At 35.4% G+C, this 14,308-nt stretch overlaps 1 protein-coding gene across 3 annotated transcripts in view; it reads left to right on the top strand.

The window, feature by feature from the left end:
* UHRF1BP1L (UHRF1 binding protein 1 like) overlaps positions 1 to 14,308 on the top strand; it is a 105,784-nt gene that overhangs the window by 9,254 nt on the left and 82,222 nt on the right. The window contains exon 2 of one of the 3 annotated variants that reach the window (XM_004742950.3): positions 2,535 to 2,665. The exons of the other annotated variants lie outside the window; for them this stretch is intronic. The gene's annotated coding sequence lies outside the window, so the exon portion shown is untranslated. The remainder of the gene's footprint in view (positions 1 to 2,534; positions 2,666 to 14,308) is intronic. 3 annotated transcript variants of the gene reach the window in all.

The raw sequence follows: 14,308 nt of genomic DNA on the forward strand, positions 1-14,308 counted from the left end.
TTCCAATCTAAATATTTCCTTAGTAAGTTGATTTCTTATCAGTTATATATGTTCTAAGTGCTATACATTATTTTGCACATGTTAGGATGAATAATTTAATATTTCTGTTAAATATTGGTATTTAACTAGTTGTTATAAGTTATTAGTAACTGGAGCTCAGATTGAATTTAAGTTACAGGTGTAATTTATGACTATTTCCATGAGTGAAATATGAGCAGTTATCATATCAAGACCAAGTTATTAAAACAAAGTTGAGAGCTGCAACAAATATGATCCAGGATAGAGTAGTTATTATTTATTTTTTCAGACATTAGATTTACTTATTTTGAGACTTCTCCAGGCAAAATGAATGTTATATATAAATTTTGAATCTCTAGATTAGTCTTTTCTTTAAGAGCTATATGTATATGTACTCTTTTCTACCCAAAAATACCATTAAGAGAGAGCTCTCTGGCTTCTTTTTGCCACTGCTAGCATAACATCAAGTGTTGTTTTCCTTTACTGTTATCTATTTGTAAAGTTTTTGTTTGTAATTTTATTGTTAGGAATTAATATTTAGAGAGAAACTTAGAAATACCAGAAGATTCAGTCATTTTAAAATTTGCTAAAACTGTGTTGTTAGGTACTAAATTCAGTTCCTATTCCAAAGTTTTCTTCTGCAGAGATGGAACCTTATATATAAATGAACTGTACTATAAAAAGGGACATCATAAAATCTAAGATTTGTATTATCTTTAAGGAGTGTTATGACTATTCCCATTGATAAATCATTCCACCAATACTTTAGAAGATCCATAAGATATATAAGAGAAATTAAGAAGAACTATAAATGCTTCTGAAAACAGTATAGTAGATGATTAAATAGATAACAGGATAAAATGTAAGTCTTAAGAGACAGGCACAAAGTACTGTATGCAACTTTAATGGAAGTAGAGACATTGAGTTAGAGGTGAACTAAGTCCAGAGAAACTATAAAGAAATAATGAAATAAAAATACATAAACAACAGCTTATGTGATATGAAGTGGGTAGTTATTAAGTTGTGACAGTGGCATGCATTCCAAGGGAATATTTAAGGCAGTTATTTAGAGAAGTTAGGGATACTTCATTTTTAAAAAAATTTTAAAAAAGATTTCTGTATTTACTGTAGCACTGGAGCATGTACACAGGAGAAGGGGGAGGACGGAGGGTGAGGGAGAGAATCCTCAAGCAGATTCCTCAAGGTCAGTAGGGTAATTGAGCTCCCTCCCAGGGCCTTGAGATCATGGCCTGAGCCAAAACCAAGAGTCAGATGCTTTACTGACTGAGCCACCCAGGCACCCCATTAAGGATACTTTAGATCCAAGAAACTTGGCTGCAGTTTTTCTACTGTTTTCCAGTACTATGCTTTCTTTCCCTTTTTTCTTTTTCACCCATCTTTTGTTGTCTTATTACTGTAGCCGAATTGTCTACCTTCCTTCCTGCCAGGTTATCCTCTCAGGCTTCATTTTACTGGTGCATCTTACATGGGCAGCTTTAACTAAGTAGGCTAGTCTTCATTGGTCTTAAAATATTTTATTACAGCAAAAATTTTATGTTTTTAGTTCATAGATTGTCATCTCTTTTTAAAGTTAGTTTCTTTCTTCTTTCTTTCCTTCCTTCCTTCCTTCCTTCCTTCCTTTCAGGTAGACTCCATGCTAACATAAGGCTTGAACTCATGAGTGCCGTGCTCCACTGACTGAGCCAGTGAGGTACCCTCTAGATTGTCATCTCTTTAAGGGCAGAATCACCCTTACAGACTGCATTCTGAGGCAGTGATTGTGTTTCTCTTGTTCACTGTTGTATCTTTAGCATCTGGCACAGTATTGTTACACATAGTAATTGTTCAGAAACATTTTCAGCTAACTAGAGAATAGATTAACTTTGCCCTTCATAGAATATATAGGATATAAATTGGTTGCCCTGAATACATTTTTGGCAGATGACTCATATCCAAGAAATTTAGATATTTTTTGATAAATATTCTAGTTCTCTGATTTGCTTTAGTATATAAACATAAAATTTATTGTTGAATCTCTCCTTGGTTTGTGAGTTACTTTTCATAGCTAACTTTACTCTTTAGTGTTCTCCATAAAATGAAGATTACAGTTTTAAATGGGGTTTTTAGCAGTTAAAGTAATTTGTTAATTTATATTTGTAAATAGCTTGTCTTTTAGAGTGCTTGTCCTATTTGGTTTGATTTAACGTTGAATTACAGTTCAGTCTTCGCATAACTTTTGTACCACAGAGATATCTCATTTTTGTTGATATTTTTAATTTGAAAATATTGTCAGAGTAGTAGTAATACCAGTAGTGGTAGAGAGAATGAAGGAAATCACAAATGATTAATTTATCTTAGAATTTAAGCAGTGTTTGCCTTTAGTTATTCCAGTGTGAAATACAACTGTATTTTTTTAAGTGCATCACAGCTAAATATTTTTATCATATCATTCCTTTCCTCTTCCTTCCCTTAAACTTGCTCCCTCCTGTGTCCCCCTGTGTACCCATTCCCTGCAGCGATCCCTGCTGGCTGTGGTGGAGATTGGTGTGCTGTGAATTTCATAATCAAGGAGTCTAAGAAACCCTGGCAACTGACTACTTGCTTTCACCAGGAATAGGGACCTTTTGTCTGAATTTCCTGCCCTCAGGTAATACTTCTATTCCCCATCGTTTTCGGTTTCTTTTTCTTTCTTTTCATAAATGCAAGCACTTATTTTGCCCCACATAAAGATACTTTGAGAATATTTTCTAATTCTTACTGTATTAGTCGAGTACTCTTTTCCTTTTCCCTTTTTTTACCGTAGCTACAGGCTCATGCAGTTCCTTTCTTAGATTGTCTTTTCTAATATATAAGGTTTGGCAATGCACTCAAAGTTATAACCAACTCTTTATTGTTAAAAGAGTTTTATAACTTACAGTCAGCTATTTGGGAGTAGCAATTAAATTTGATCTATCCTTTAATGGGTAAGATTTCATAGTCTAATGTAATTAATGAGGTATGAAGTCTCTTTTGATAAAGAGAATGTTTTCATCACTTCTCATTGAAAGACTTAAGAATTTATTTTGTGTATTTAATGTTAATTATAATCTTTATCAAAGAGATTTGAGTAATTCTTAAGAACAGCAGTGAAAATAGAGTTCTTAAGGAATGTAATTAAGGACTTGCCACCCCATTTAATACTTCCCCTCTCCCCTTACTCCTTTTAAAATTTCATTATCAGGGAAAGTAATTATGTTATAAAGCCAGATTCATGGAAATGGCACTGAATTTCTTTCAGATTGGACTTCGTGAAAAACCTAGAAACTTATATCATTGAACACTTAAGAGTGTTTAGGAAATTTATCCACATTAATACTTTGAACATATCCGTAAAGTCTAGTGAGAAATTGGTAATTAAAGATTAACTATGATTGGGGCACCTGGCTGGCTCAGTTGTTGGAGCATGTGACTCTTTTTTTTTTTTTTTTTAAATTTTTATTTATTGGAGAGAGAGAAAGAGCACACATGAGAGCCTGTACAGGCAGGCAGAGTAGCAGGTAGAGGGAGAAGGAGAAGCAGGCTCCTTGCTGAGCAATGAGCCTTATGTGGGGCTTGATCCCAGTACCCTGGGAAAATGACTGAACAAAACACAGACACTTAATTGACTGACCCACCCAGGCGCCCCGTAGCATGTTACTCTTGATCTGGGGTTGTGAGTTCAAGCCCCATGTTATGTGTAGAAATTACTTCCAAAAAAAAAAAAAAAGTCCAAAAAAAAAAAAAGATTACCCATGAGCAGAAATGTGCAACTCATTACAGAGGAGTAATGTGACATTTGATACACTTACTGACCATATGTTAGCAATTGTGTAAATATTAATTAAGTATTATTTTCCAGCATTCTTGTGCACCTTGATTCTTTGATATCACTTGGGTTTCTGGATCTAAACCAAAATTGCCAAGGGATAGATGCCAAGCTTTAGCCTTAGGTAGACCATTAGGGAAACCTTTGAGGTTATCTTTAGGATATTGTTAGTTAAGGATGTTGTTTATAAAGGCATTCAAAGATGGTTCTGGTTTTGTATATAACTCTAGTAAATCCTCTGGGAGCTTTGCTCTTAAAGTATAGTCATAGCTGTAATCCTTTGCTTTTTTTTAAAATTATACTTCCTTAACGTATCTTTATTTGACCTGATTTGTGCTTAGCTTATTGAAGATGAGGTGTTGCAATTTTATTCTTAGTTTAAACCACAGCTATCTATTTGTTCATTCAAGTCACCTACCAAACTTAATTCCTTTCCTCTTTTTATTGTCTCATTTTAATTGATTATGATGCCTTTTATTAAATAACTCTTAAATTTACCTCCTCTTTCCTGAACCTAGCACATCGCAGGCTTCTTGGCACAAAGGAGACGTCAATAAAGACTTGAGTATCTCTGTTGTCATGACCCAGATTTAACTCGACATGTCTTGTGTTATTCTTGCAATTAAGCATTCTCATTTCCTTCTGGTCTCGTACTTTTCTATCCTTGGCACTGTTACTGGAGAGAGACGTTCAAAATGCTAATCTTACCATTTGATTTCTTGGTAACCATCTTTTTTTTTAATTGAAGTATAATTGACACAGAATGTCCCATTAATTGCAGGTGTGCATCATAGTGGTTTTTTTACGATCTTTTATTTATTCATTTGAGTGAGAGAGTGAGCAAGAGCGCTAGCACATGGGAGGGTCAAAGAGAGAGAGAGAAGCAGATTCCCCTGCTAAGCAGGGAGCCTGACTTGGGGCTCAGTCCCAGGACAATTGGAATCATGATCTGACCTGAAGGCAGATGCCCAGCTGACTAAAAGTCACCCAGGAGCCCCCATAGTGATGTATTTGTTTTAAAGATGTATTTTTTTATTTTATTTTATTATTATTTTTTTAAAAGATTTGTTTATTTATTTGACAGAGAGAGAGAGACCAAGACAGCGAGAGAGGGAGCACAAGCAGGGAGACTGGGAGAGGGAGAAGCAAGCTTCCTGCTGAGCAGGGAGCCCAGCATGAGGCTTGATCCCAGAATCCTGGGATCATGACGTGAGCTGAAGGCAGACGCTTAATGACCGAGCCATCCAGGCATCCTTATTTATTTTAGAAAGAGAGGGAAAGATAGAGAGAGGCAGAGGGAGAGGGAGAAAGAAACCCAAACTCTGCTATGTGCAGAGCCTGGACACAGGGCTTAATCTCATGACCCCGAGATCAAGACTGGAACCAGAATCAGGAGTTGAGTGCTTATCCAATTGAGCCACCCAGGCACCCCATCATAATGTTTTTATACATTTTGAATTGAACGCCACAATAAGTCTAGTTAACATCTGTCACCGCACAAAATTGTTACAGTATTGTTGGCTGTAGTACCTATGCAGTATATTATATCCTCATGACTTACTTATGTTATAACTGGAAATTTGTGCCTCTTAATCCCCTTCATCTATTTTGCAGAACCCCAGTCCTTCCCCAGTCTGGTAGCCAGTAGTTGCTTCTTATATCTGTAAGTCTCTTTTTGTTTTGTTTGTTCATTTGCTTTGTTTTTTAGATTAAACATGTAAGTGAAATCGTATGGTATTTGTCATTGTCTGACTTATTTCATTTAGCATAAAACCCTCTAGGTCCATCCATGTTGCAAATGGCAAGAGTTCATTTGTGGTTGAGTAATATTCCATTGTATATGTGTACCACATCTTCTTTATCTATTCATCTATTGATGGATAATTAGATTGCTTCTGTATCTTGGCTGTTGTAAATACTGCTACAGTGAACTGAGTGTGCATATAGCTCTTTGAATTGGTGGTTTTTTTTGTTTTGTTTTTTGGGTGTATACCTAAAGATGTATTGATGGATTGTGTAGTAGTTCTAATTTTAATTTTTTGAGGTGCTTTCATACTGTATCCATGGTGGCTGTACCACTTTACATTCCCACCAACAGTGTATGAGGGTTCCCTTTTTTTCATACCCTCACCAACACTGTTGTTTTTTTGGCCTTTGATAATAGCCAATCGGACTGGTGCGAGGTGGTATCTCCTTATGGTTTTGATCGGCATCTCCCTGATGATTAGTGATGTTGAGCATCTTTTCATGTGTTCATTGGCCATCTGTATGTCTTCCTTGGGAAACTGTTTATTCAGATCCTCTCCTCATTTTTAAATAGTATTTGTTTTGTTTTAATATATTAAGTTGTGTAAGTTCATTATTTATTTTAGATATTCACCTCTTATCAGACATATGATTTGTAAATATCTTCTTTCCTTCATTTAGATTGGTTTTTCTTTTTGTTGATGGTTTCTTCTTCTGTGCAAAAGCTTGTAGTTTGATGTTATGCCATTTATTTATTTTACCTTTGTTGCCCTTGCCTAAGAAGACTGGTTCAAAAAAAAATATGGTGGCAAAGAGCTTACTATCTGGTTTTTTGGTTTGTTTTTTTTTTTTTTTCCCTAGGAGTTTCATAGTTTCTGGCTTCACATTTAAGTCCTTAATTCATTTTGAATGTATTCTTGTATATGGTATAATGTAGTGGCCCAATTTCATTTTTTTTTTTTTTTTTTTACATGTGGCTGTCCGGTTTTCCCAACACCAGTTATTGAAAAGATCTTTTTTTCCCATTGTGTATTCTTGCCTTCTTTGTCATAACTTAATTGAATGTGTATGTATAGGTTTATTTCTGGGCTCTCTTTTTCTGTTCCATTGATATATGTGTCTAAGTTTTTATGCCAGTACCAACCTGTTTTGATTACTAGCAGTTTTGTAGTATTTGAAATCAGGAAGCATAATAACCTCTAACTTTGTTTTTTCTCAAAATTGCTTTTGCTCTTGCGGGTCTTTTTGTGGATTCAGGCAGGTTTTAGAATTCTTTGTTTTAGTTCTGTGAAAAACGACATTGGTATTTTGATGGGGATTGCATTGAATCGGTAGTTTGCTTTAGGTAGTATGGACATTTTAACACATTTTTTCATTCCATGAGCACAGAATATCTTTCCATTTATTTGTGCTGTCCTCCATTTCTTTCATCAGTGTCTTACAGAGTGTATAAGTCTTTCACTCCCTGGTCAGATTTATTCCTAGTTTATTCTTTTTGGTGCAGTTGAAAATGGGATTTTTTTTTTTAAAGTTTATTTATTTATTTATTTATTTATTTGACAGACAGAGGCCACAAGTAGGCAGAGAGGCAGGCAGAGACAGAGAGAGAGGGAAGCAGGCTCCCTCCGAGCAGAGAGCCCGACGTGGGGCTTGATCCCAGGACCCAGGGATCATGACCTGAGACGAAGGCAGAGGCCACTGAGCCACCCAGGCGCCCCTGGGATTGTTTTCTTAACTTCTTTCTGATAACTCTTTATTAGTGCAACCTATTTCTGTATGTTAATTTTGTATTCTGCAACTTTACTGAATTTATTTATTAGTTCTCATTAGTAGTTTTTGGTAGAGTCTAGAATTTTCTATATATTTTAATTTATCATTTACAGATTAACAATTTTATTTCTTCCTTACCAATCTGGATTTTTAAAATTTCTTCTTCTTGCCTAATTGCTCTGGCTAGGGCTTGCAATACTGTGTTGAATTAAAGTGATGAGAGTACCATCCTTCTCTTGCCCCTGTTTGGAGGAAAATCCTTCAGCTTTTCACTGTTAAGTATGTTGTTAGCTGTGGATTTGTCTTAAGGCCTTTATTATGTTGAGGGGTACATTTCTTCAGTGCCCACTTTGTTGAGAACTTTTAACATAAATAGATGTTGAATTTTGTCAAGTGCTTTTTCTGTCTACTGAGATGATCATATGGTTTTTATCCTTTACTTTGTTAATGTGTGGTGTATCACATAAAGATCGGTAAAAAAAAATTTTAATGGCTCATATTCAGGTTTTAAAAAAAAATTTGTTTATAACAGTAGAATTTTTTTGTCCAAAGAAATATTAAAATAGAACTTAACTGCATAAGATAGGCAAAAAGTAGGGCTCCTTGTTAATGGAACAAAGTCCGGCTATGCTTAATTAAGCCTTTTAGTAATTTAGTTGAATCAGTAATTAGGGCACTCAGCTATTATATCTTTTCCCTTTTTATTTCTCCACCCAGCAATGTTGAATCATGAGTCTTCTTAGGAGCATTGTGGGAACAATACAGATGCGTAGGATGAAACCTACATTCCTTGGCACAGGATGCAAGCGTCTTTTGTGATCTGGCTTTAGTCCATCTTTCAAAGGCATTCCATTTTGTTACAAACTACCTGATGCCTTATACTTCATCCATGGCTATTGTATGTGATCCTGTAGCCTTGAACATTCTGTCACCATGCCTAAGATGTCCTCCTCTCTCCTATTCACCTGGCAGAAACTTAAATCTTAAAAAACACAGTTCAAGTTTGGCCTCCTTCATGAAGCCTTCCCTAAACAGTGTTTTTAGCAAATGATCACTACTTCTTGTGTACCTCCATCTTATCCTATTTTCATTTTTTTTTTTAAGATTTTATTTATTTATTTGACAGAGAGAAATCACAAGTAGTCAGAGAGGCAGGCAGAGAGAGAGAGAGGAGGAAGCAGGCTCCCTGCCAAGCAGAGAGCCCCATGCGGGACTCGATCCCAGGACCCCGAGATCATGACCTGAGCCAAAGGCAGCGGCTTAACCCACTGAGCCACCCAGGCGCCCCCTATTTTCATTTTTATTGTAATACCTGTTACACAGTGCTTGGCACGTAGTAAAACTATATGTACTGTCATGATTTGTTTATGTGCTTGTCTCTAATACTAAACTATGAGGTTATTGAAAGCAGTAATTATGTCTTGTCTAAGTTACCCAAGAGCCTAATTAATCATTGCTCAGTTTTTGCCATGAAATGCATGTGTATTTGTGTCAGATCTTCCAATATTTCAACAAAATCAGGAAACCCAGATTTTAATATAATGTCTGCTCATTTTAAATGTTAGCCACCGATTCAGGTTTTTAAAGATTTTATTTATTTATTTGACAGAGAGCACAAGTAGGTAGAGAGGCAGGCAGAGAGAGACGGGAAGCAGCTCCCTGCTGAGCAGAGAGCCTGATGCGGGGCTAGAACCTAGGACCTTGAGATCATGACCTGAGCTGAAGGCTCAGTGGCATTAACCCACTGAGCCACCTAGGCACCCCCAATTCAGGTTTTTTAAAACTCTGTGCAGATAAAACATATTTGTGGTAAAACAAAGTTCAGAGGCTGCCAACTTATAACTTCTTCCATCCTTTAAAACTTTTCATTTCTTTGGGGCGCCTGGGTGGCTCAGTGGGTTAAAGCCTTTGCCTTTGGCTTAGGTCATGATCCCAGGGTCCTGGGATTGAGCCCCGCATTGGGCTCTGTGCTGAGCGGGGAGCCTGCTTCCCCCTCTCTCTCTGCCTTCTTCTCTACTTACTTGTTATCTCTGTCTGGGAAATAAATAAATAAAATCTTAAAAAAAAATAAAAAACTTTTCATTTCTTTAAGTGTGAAAAAACTGGCTAGACAAGATTGCTTGATTTCCTTTACATGTATATTATAAAAATAACCAAGCCAAACAAACTCTGTGAATTGAGAATACTAAAAAAAAAAAAAAAAAAAAAAAAAAAAAAAATTATTGTGAGCAAAACATGATTCTTTTTCCAATAACATTGTAGTTTTCTTTGAAGAAAATATTTGTCTTAAATATTTAATAAGCCTCAAATTGACATTGAAAGCTCCTTGAAGATAAGAATTGCCACATACTCCTATAATACCCAGGAAATGTTTATTAAATATTGTTGAATTGAAAATCAGTGAGTATGATAATGAAATGGTAATCGATATTGAAATACCTTTTAAGTTAAAACTATACACATTTGATTATAGTCTTGGCTCTGCTGTGATATGACTTTAGCAGTTCACTGAACCCTTTTGGACTTCACATTTTATAAGATGAATACTTTGGATTAGTGGAACTTTTCAGGTGTTAAAATCCTGAAGTTCTTTTATATTTTTTGATAGTATGAAGGCTGCTTATTGATTTACTTGGTTTTTAATTTTTAAAAATTTTTTAAAGATTTATTTATTTATTTAGAGAGAGAAAGAACATGAGCAGAAGGGTCAGAAGGAGAGGGAGAGAGAATCCCTAGCAGACTCCATGCTAAGTGATCTATTCAGTTTTTAATGTGGCTTAAAAATTGCTTCTTGTATCTTCAGATGGCAAATTACAAATATTTTCAAAAAGCCATGGTTCAGATATCTTAAAAATTCTGATTTCCTTGTACTTTATTAAGTTAACTAGTCCATTTTCTTTTTTATTAGGATGTATATATTCACCTATATACATGGTGTGTGTGTGTGTGTGAGAGAGAGAGAGAGAGAGAAAGAGAGAGAGAAAAGGTGTATTCATAATAAATTACCTTCTTTATTGAGCATTTTCAATTTATATTTTGTTTGGTTTGATTATTTTTTAATATGCAAGTAAAGAAAATCAGTCTTCTATAAGCATTTTTATATATGACTTAAGCAGCTTTATTGAAATATAACTGATTTATATGCAGTAAACTGTACATATTTAAGGTATACAGTTTAATAAAATTTTGGCATAAGCTTTTAAGTTCCCTCATGTCCTAATGTAATCCTCTCCTTCTTCCCCTCCTGTCTCATGCTTTGTTATTATATCATCTGCTTTATTTCACTTAGATTAGTTTGTATTTTTTAGAATTTTATATGAATGAATCTTATACCTTCTTTTGGCCTCTATCCCTCAACACAATTATTTTGCAATTAATCTGGTTTGTTGTAAACCGTCTCTCTCTCTCTTTCTCTTTTTTAAGATTTTATTTATTAGACAGAGAGAGAGTGAGAGAGGGAACACAAGCATGGGGAGTGGGAGAGGGAGAAGCAGGCTTCCCACAGAACAGGGAGCCTGACGTGAAGCTCAATCCCAGGACCCCGGGACCATGACCTAGGCCAAAGGCAGATGTTTAACAACTGAGCTACCCAAGTGCCCCATATGCCTTCTCTCTTATTACTGAATATATTCATATTCCATTGTGAATATGCCATAATGTATTTATCCATTCACCTGATGATGGTCATTTAGGTTGTTTCCAGTTTTTGACTATTATAAATAAGGCTACTGTAAATATTTGTGTGAAAGTCTTTGTGAGGACACATGGTTTTCATTTTTCTTGGGTAAATGCCTAGGAGTAGGATGATTGAGTTATGTATGGGTACATATGTAAGTTAAGAAACTGGTAAACAGCATTCTGAAGTGTACATTTTATGTTCTCACCAGTAAGTGTGTGAGAGTTCTGGTTGTTCCATATCTTCAGCAGTGCTCAGTATCGTCAGTCTTTTAATTTTCTCATTTTAGCGGGTAAGTAGTGGTATGGTTTTAATTTCAAATTCCCTGTTGACTGGCTGTATTGTATATCTTTTCATGTGTTTATCTGCCATCTCTGTGTCTTCTTTGGTTTGAGGGTCTGTTTAAATCTTTTGCTTATTTTATTAATTAGTTGTCTTACTTTTGAGTTGTAAGAATCTTTATATATTGTAAATAAAAGTCCTTTTTCAAACATGTTTTGTAAATATATTTTCTCCCCCTCTTTGGCTTCTCCTTTAGTAACAGTGTCTTTGATGAGTGGGGTTTTTAATTTTGATAAAACATAATTTATTGTTTTTTTTCTTTTATGATTTGTGCATTTTTTGTTATGTTATAGAAATCTTTGCCAGGCTTGGGGCACCTGGATGGCTCAGTTGGTTAAGCGTCTGCCTTCAGTTAAGGTCTTGGGATTGAACCCTGCACCGGGCTCCCTGCTCACCAGGGAGTCTGCTTCTTCCTCTCCCTTGGCCTCTTCCTCTCCTCCTGCTTGTGCTCTCTCCACCCCCCAAATAAATCAATAAATAAAATCCTAAGGAAAAAAAAATCTTTGACAGGCTCAAGATCACCAGGATTTTCTCCTGTATTTTCTTACAGCGATTTTATGGATCCAGTTTTTAGATTTTGGTCTGTGACCTATTTAAATATTTGTTTATGGTGTGAGGTAAGTATCAAGATCCTTTTTTGTTTTTTTTTTTTTCTTTTGGCAGTGGCTATACAGTGTTTCCAACACAGTTTATTGAGAATAGTATCTTTTTTGTTTTGTTTTGTTTTTAAGCCATAAGCAGGCTTGCGCTTACAATCCTGAGATCAAGACCTGAGCTGAGATCAAAACTGAGCCACCCAAGCACCCCTGTCTTTTTACCACTGATTTGCTTTTCTGCCTTTGTTGAAAATCCCCTTACTACAAATTTAGTTCTATTTCAGGACTCTCTAGTTTGTTCCATTGTTTGTGGGACTTGACACCAGTCTCAAACCATCTTGAATATTGTAGTTTGTTGTTTTTTTTAAAGTATGCACTATGTCCGACATCAGGATTGAACTCCTGACCGTGAGATGAAGTTTCATGCTCTACCAACTGAGCCAGCCACATACCCCACTGTAACTTTTTTAAAAATGTATTTTATTTTCTCTTTCTTTCTTCTCTCTCTCTTTTTAAAAAGATTTTATTTATTTATTTGACAGGGAGAGAGCACAAGCAGGGAAAGTGGCAGGCAGACGGAGAAGCAGGCCCCATGCTGAGCAAGGAGCCCAATATGGGACTTGATCCCAGGATTCTGGCTGGGATCATGACCTGAGCCGAAGGCATCCACCCAACCAACTGAGACACCCAGGCACCTTTTAATATATTTTGTAAAGATTTTATTTAGTTATTTGAGAGAGAGGAGGAACAGGGGGAGGGGCTGTGGGGAAGGGAGAAGCAGACTCCCCAGTGAGCTGGGATCCTGATGTATGGTCCATCCCAGGACCCTGGGATCATGACCTCAGCTGAAGGCAGACACTTAACTGACTCAGCCACCCAGGCACCCCCCGAACCGTTGCTTTTTAAGAAGTCTTGAAATTGGTAGTACAAGGCTTACAACTCTTTTCATCTTTTCCAAAGTTAGTTTGATACTCTACAGAATCAACCTGTTTCACCAAAAAACCTGCTGGGTATTTTTTTGTTTGGAATGTATAAATCAATTTGAGGAGAACTGACATCTTAAAAAATATTGAGTCATCTGATCTACCTATGTGTTTCTCTATTTATGTCTGTTAAAATTTTAGCAACATTTTATGTTTCTCAGTATATAGACTTTGTATACCTTTTGTCAGATTTATCCTAAAAATTTCATACTTATCATACTTTTATAAATGGTACTTTAAAATTTTCAGTTTCCTATTGTTCTTAGGATATGGAAACAATTTATATTTTTATTATACTAACTTGTTTTAAATGAAACTTAAACACAACAAAATGGATAAAACTTCCATATGCAGCTCAAATGATTTTTTAACTAAGATGTTTTTGGGCGGAAAAGTTTTTGATTGAAAGGCAGTGAGGACATTATATGTTTATAAAAATTATTAAAAAAGAAAAAGGCAGTAAGGCTAGTATGAAGCGTGTTCATATATCTCACATCCCATCTCCCCTATTACTTGTGTGTATGTGTGTGTGATTTTCTTTATTATAGATCTTTTAATTTTTATAGAGGGATTACCATGTAATACAGTAAAACACTATTCATACATCTCCTTTTACTAGGATATACTGGTCAAGTTCTCTGCTCAAAGTCTCTGTTAAAAATATTTTTTCTGTGGGAAAAGAAGATAGGCTTTGGATCCTTGTTTGCATTCACTGTAAAAATCAATGCCAGATTGGCAGGTTCGTAAATACTCTCAGTAGCCCTTTTGAGGCAGCCATGTAATCTCCTGCACAATACTCTCTGCTAAGTTACTTAAAACAAAAAACTGGATGTAAGAAATTATGAAAAATTTTATGAATCAAGAAATAATACTGGTTGAGAGACTTGTAGCAAAGATTTTTGTTAGGCTTCTCATAGTCTTAATAAGAATTAACTCCAGAGTTATGCTTTGGAATTATGCTCTCAAACAGTTTTCATGAATCATTAGAGCTTTTCATTTACCCCTTTGAAGTAAGGCATGCATGACAGATTTTCTATGGTGGAAAAACAGATTTTAAGAATTAGCTATTCAGGGACTGTTTTAAAAAATGAAAAGGACAGGATTTAATAGCATTGGAGTCCATCTCTTTTATTAATATATTATAAGTTATGGTACATTTGTCACAATTAATGAACCAGTATTTACAAATTATTATTAACTATAGCCTATACTTTGCTCATATTTCCCAATTTTTTTTACCTAATGTCCTTCATTAGCTTGAGGATCTCATTGTGAATATCATATATTTAGTCATCATTTTGTTTTAGACTCATTCTAACTAAAACAGTTTCTC

Source organism: Mustela putorius, unplaced genomic scaffold (assembly GCF_011764305.1).
Source record: "Mustela putorius furo isolate JIRA1106 unplaced genomic scaffold, ASM1176430v1.1 tig00000788_pilon_pilon_pilon, whole genome shotgun sequence".
NCBI classification, from domain to species: domain Eukaryota; kingdom Metazoa; phylum Chordata; class Mammalia; order Carnivora; family Mustelidae; genus Mustela; species Mustela putorius.